This window comes from Pygocentrus nattereri, chromosome 6, assembly GCF_015220715.1.
Source record: "Pygocentrus nattereri isolate fPygNat1 chromosome 6, fPygNat1.pri, whole genome shotgun sequence".
Lineage (NCBI taxonomy): Eukaryota > Metazoa > Chordata > Actinopteri > Characiformes > Serrasalmidae > Pygocentrus > Pygocentrus nattereri.
The window spans coordinates 7,153,774-7,159,773 of NC_051216.1; the positions used below are offsets into that span (position 1 = coordinate 7,153,774).

Genomic DNA, 6,000 nt, shown 5'->3' on the forward strand with positions numbered 1-6,000 from the left:
TTAATTAAGTTAATTGTTCTGCAGAAGTGCTCGCACTTCCAAGGACATTTTTCTCTCTCTCTCCACCCCCCTCTCTCTCTCTCTCCGTGTCTTTCTCTCCTCGCTCTCCCTCTCTTTTTCTCTTCTGCTACTTCTTTCTCTTTTCCTTTTCACTCTCATTCTCTCTATTTCTCTGTCATTTATCTTTTCTCTCTCTCTCGCTCTCATTCTCCTTTGTTTAACTTCTCTTCTCTTTCTCTTTTATCCTTTCTCTCATTGTCTCGCTCTTTTTCTCTTTCTCTTCTTCCACACTATTTCTTTCTTTTCCCTTTCACTGTTGTTCTCTCTCTCTCTCTGTCTCTCTGTCTATAATTTATCGTTTCTCACCTTCTCTTTCTCACTAATTCTCCTGTGTTTCATTTCTCTCTCTCTCCCTCTCTCGTTCTCCTTTATGTTTTATCTCTGCTCTCTTTTTCTTTCTCTCACTGTCTCTCTCTATTTCTCTCTTTTCTTCCTCACAACTTCTTTCTCCTCTATCCTTGTCACTCATATTCTCTCTATCTCTCTTAGTTCTTTATTTTTTCTCTCCCTCTTTCATTCTTTCTTGTTTCGTTTAACATTTAACATTCTTGTTTCATCTCTCTCTCTCTCTCTCTCTCTCTCTCTCTCTCTCTCTCATGTCCTCTTTACTCTCATTCTCTATCACTTCTTGTACCTTTCTCTCTGTCTTTTTCTCGTTATCTGTATCATTGTCTCTTCCTCTGTATTTCTTTCCTCCTCTCTTTCTCTTCATCTTTTCCCTTTCAACCTCTTTCTCTCAATCTCTCCATCTAATTTCTTTCCCTCCTCCTCCCCTTTTCTTTTCTGCCTTTCATGATTGTTCTCACTTCACTGCTGTTCTCTCTCACTCTCTTGTTTATTTTTATTCACTTTCTCTTTCTGTTGTTCTCCCTTTCTATTCTTTTCTCTTCCTGTCACTCCCTTTTTTCTACCTTCATTCCTTTTTTATTCTCTCTCCCTCTCTCTCTCTCTCTCTCTCTCTCTTTTCTCTCTCACTATTTTTCTCTTTCCCTTTCAGGCTCATTCACTTTTTCTTTACCATTCTTTCTGTTCTCTCTTTCTCTTTTTTCTCTCTCTCATTGTTGTTCTTGCTTCATTTCTCTCTTTCTCTCTCTCTCTTTGCTTTTCTGTCTCTTTCTGTCTTTCTGCCCCCCCCCCATCTCTCATATCATCAATCACAGCGATGCTGGAATGGAGATGGTTAATATATGGAAGGCATTGCGATGTTGGCACAGGCTCAAGCGCTCTTTTTTCTTCTTCTTCTTTTGGATGGGGGGATTAGCGCGTGTGGTGATTACAACACAAGTGCCAGCCAAACAACAATGGCCACCGAACAATTGATGTTGAACAGCCGTAATGAAGAAGGCGCCATTTTCTCCCTCCACACAAAGCGGAGCTCAGGTGGAAGTGAAGCAGCAAATCTGCAGAGAACAATGACTTTAGCCGCGGCGCTAAAATGCTAATTTTAGTATTTAGGTGATAATTCTGTAATCCTGGAGTCACGGCGACACTCGACCTGCGCGTGCTTCGCCCACAAACACGGGCTAAAATCCCATCTGGCCCAGCGAGCCAGCCCAGTTCTGACCAGAATCCCTGCAATGGCGTGCAAAAGTTTTGGCACCCCCCGGTCAAATGATACCTTTTGTGGCTTTCCTGAGTGGAATTAACACACATCCTCTCCAGGGAACCGAAAACAGCTCGTCTTATGGATGTATACTGTCCCCTTTGCTGAATGCCTGGCGCCCTAAGGACGCATAAGCACACACAGTAAGAGAAGGGGCAGAAGAGTGTGGCACGTTTGGTGGCACATCACTGACAGAGTTCTAAACCTGAAGGAGGATGTATGGCAAGCTATTTTGTAAAAAGTCAATTGACAACTGTTAATAAAAAGCCTGTTTTTTACCAAAACAATAACTTTTAAGGTTATTTCACTTACTGTTTTGAACGATATCAAACTTTGCCAGTGCATGACTAGCAAACACAGATTTGCACAGCTGTACAACATAAAGTCAGAATGTTTTTATTAAAGCACAACAAACAGTTAAATACTAAATTGCAGAAAGGATGTATGTGGAGAACAATGAAGGAGACGAACTACAATGGCGTTGTTCTCTAGAGTGAAGGTGAACAGTGTGCAGAGAGGAGAAATCAGACTACCCAACAAAGCTGAACCTCAACTAGCATGAGCCAAGTTCACTGAATGGACTCCATAACAGAACAGAAATACATTATTAATAACTGGTAGGCTGATACATACTGCACATTTACTAACGTTTATATGTAGGCACTTACGTTTTGCTGTTCTCGGAACAAAACCTTGTATCTCCAAAATGGTAATTTTACAGGAGAAGGAAAAAGCCTACTGTACTTTTAATGTATTTCAAAGGAACCAGAATTTTTTCCAAGTAATTTTGGAAAATTCTTTATGAAAGTTACACACAATGAAAAGAGCAACAGGGGTTTTTAAATAATGTCAAAAACTGAAAAACGACATGCACGGAGATACGAGGTTTTCTACTGACAACAGTGATATATGTCATAGATACAGGACATATTTATTTATATATATATATATATATATATATATATATATATATATATATATATATATACACATACATGCATACACATACAGAGAGAGAGAGAGAGAGAGAGAGAGAGAGAGATTGTATTTGTCGTTTTTCACTTTTTGTCATAATTTGAAAGTGCCTTTTGTCCTTTATATCATGTGTAACTTTCATGAAGAGTGGATCAAAGGAAACGGCCCAAAATGACTTGGAAAACATTCTGGTTCCATTGACTTACATTAAAAGTAAAGCAGGTTTTTTCCTTCTCCTGTAAAGTTACCATTTTGGAGATACAAGGTTTTATTACGACCACAGCGATATGTATACATACATATATGTGGAAAGTGACACGTAGATCCAGAAGTTTACATGTATAAAAAAGACACATGCATTTTTTTCTCACTGTCTGACATGAAATCTGAATAAACTTTTCCCGTTTTAGGTCAATTAGGATTACCTAAAATATTTCTATTTGCTAAATTTTAAGGCAGTTTTTATTACTTTCTTCCAAGTCAAAAGTTTAAATACATTTCATTAGTATTTGGTACCTTTGCCCTTAAACTGTACGACTTGGGTCAAACGTTTTGGATATCCTTCCGCAAGCTTCTCACAATACTTGGCAGGAATTTTAGCCCATTCCTCCTGACAGAACTGGTGTAACTGAGCCATGTCTGAGCCGCCTTGCTCGCACATGCCTTTTCAGCTTTGCCCAAACATTTTCAATAGGACTGAGATCAGGGCTTTGTGATGGCCACTCCAAAACATTGACTGTTACACTTAAGCCACTTTGTAACCAGTTTGGCAGTATGCTTCAGGTCATTGTCCATTTGGAAGACCCATTTGTGCCCAAGCTTTAACTTCCTGGCTGATGTCTTGAGATGTTGCTTCAGTATTTCCACATGATGTTCTTTCCATCTATTCTGTGAAGTGCACCAGTCCCTCCTGCAGCAAAACAACCCCACAACATGATGCTGCCACCCCCGTGTTTCACAGTTGGGATGGTGTTCTCAGGCTTGCAAGCTTCCCCCTTTTTCCTCCACTTGTTACGATGGTCATTATGGCCAAACAGTTCAATTTTAGCTTCGTCAGACCACAGGACATGTCTCCAGAAATTAAGGTCTTTGTCCCTGTGTGCATTTATAAACATTAATCTGGCTTTTTTATGTTTCTTTTGGAGTAGTGGCTTCTTCCTGGCAGAGTGGCCTTTCGGCCCATGGCGATACAGTACTCGCTTCACTGTGGATAATGCCACTCTTACCAGCATCCGCCAGCATCTCCACAAGGTCTTTCGCTTTTGTTCTTGGGTTGATATGCACATTTCAGACCAGAGTACGTTCATCTCTGGGACACAGAACCTGTCTCCTTCCTGAGCGGTACGATGGCTGGGCATTCCCGTCTTGTTTGTACTTGCGTATAATTGTTTGTACAGATGAACGAGGCGCCTTCAGCGCATCTGGAAGTTGCACCCAAGGATGAACCAGGCTTGATCAGTTCTCTTCCTGATATCTTGGCTGATTTCTTTCGACTTTCCCATGATGTTACAGAAAGAAGTAGTGTGTTTCAGGCGTGCCTTAAAATACATCCACAGGTGTGTCTCTAATTAACTCAGATGTTGCCAATAAACCTATGAGAAGCTTCCAAAGACATGACAGCATCATATGGGCTGTCCCAAATTGTTTAAAGGCATAGTGATCTTAGTGTATTTAAACTTTTGACTTGGAAGAAAGTAATAAAAATCACCTTAAAAAATTTTCCCTCTCATTATTCTGGCATTTAGCAAATAGAAATATATATGTGTGTATATATATATATATATATATATATATATATATATATATATATATTCTCCTCATCCTGATGTTGGTAAAAACAAATCTATATGTGTTGGTGAGCAGCAGTTTGATCCATCAGGCTCTGAGTCCAGCTCTCATTTACAATCATTTATTTTCATCCCCTATTAATCTGAACAAAAACATGGCTCATCACCGCTCAGCAAGACGGAAGCAGTGTCTCCTGACCTGAGGCTGACGCACACACGGCCGTCTCTGTTAGCAATCAGTCCAAATACACACACCTGCCCCCCCCACCACCACCACACACACCAGCAGATAGTGACTTAAATTAATGTCCTCAACTAACAGAACATCTTCTAATGATTAACTCCTGCCCTTCAGACGTGCCGAACATCTCTCTGAGATCACTCAATCTAAAGGAGAGGAGCGGAGAGGGAACCAGTCCTCGGGTTAAAATCGACTGCCAGGTGTAGAGAGGCACAATCACGTATCACCGAAACAGGGACGACAGAAACATGACGTTTATCTACTGAGATTAGCCTGTACAGCTCAAGATTTTAGATATGAATCTCGGGTTAATCTCATTCTGTCAGACCGTCAAGATATTTGACCAAGATCGGCATCTATATACACTCACTGGCCACTTTATTAGAAACGTTTACCTTATACATTCACTCACTGGCCACTTTATTAGAAACGTTTACCTTATACATTCACTCACTGGCCACTTTATTAGAAACGCTTACCTTATACATTCACTCACTGGCCACTTTATTAGAAACGCTTACCTTATACAGTCACTCACTGGCCACTTTATTAGAAACGCTTACCTTATACAGTCACTCACTGGCCACTTTATTAGAAACGCTTACCTTATACATTCACTCACTGGCCACTTTATTAGAAACGTTTACCTTATACATTCACTCACTGGCCACTTTATTAGAAACGCTTACCTTATACATTCACTCACTGGCCACTTTATTAGAAACGCTTACCTTATACAGTCACTCACTGGCCACTTTATTAGAAACGTTTACCTTATACATTCACTCACTGGCCACTTTATTAGAAACGCTTACCTTATACATTCACTCACTGGCCACTTTATTAGAAACGCTTACCTTATATATTCACTCACTGGCCACTTTATTAGAAACGCTTACCTTATACATTCACTCACTGGCCACTTTATTAGAAACGTTTACCTTATACAGTCACTCACTGGCCACTTTATTAGAAACGCTTACCTTATACATTCACTCACTGGCCACTTTATTAGAAACGTTTACCTTATACATTCACTCACTGGCCACTTTATTAGAAACGCTTACCTTATACAGTCACTCACTGGCCACTTTATTAGAAACGCTTACCTTATACATTCACTCACTGGCCACTTTATTAGAAACGTTTACCTTATACATTCACTCACTGGCCACTTTATTAGAAACGCTTACCTTATATATTCACTCACTGGCCACTTTATTAGAAACGCTTACCTTATACAGTCACTCACTGGCCACTTTATTAGAAACGCTTACCTTATACATTCACTCACTGGCCACTTTATTAGAAACGTTTACCTTATACATTCACTC

General features: G+C 39.9%; 1 protein-coding gene across 4 annotated transcripts in view; it reads left to right on the forward strand.

Moving 5' to 3' along the window:
* Positions 1-6,000, forward strand: part of cerkl (ceramide kinase-like) — a 138,759-nt gene that overhangs the window by 98,282 nt on the left and 34,477 nt on the right. The gene's annotated exons all lie outside the window — the stretch shown is intronic.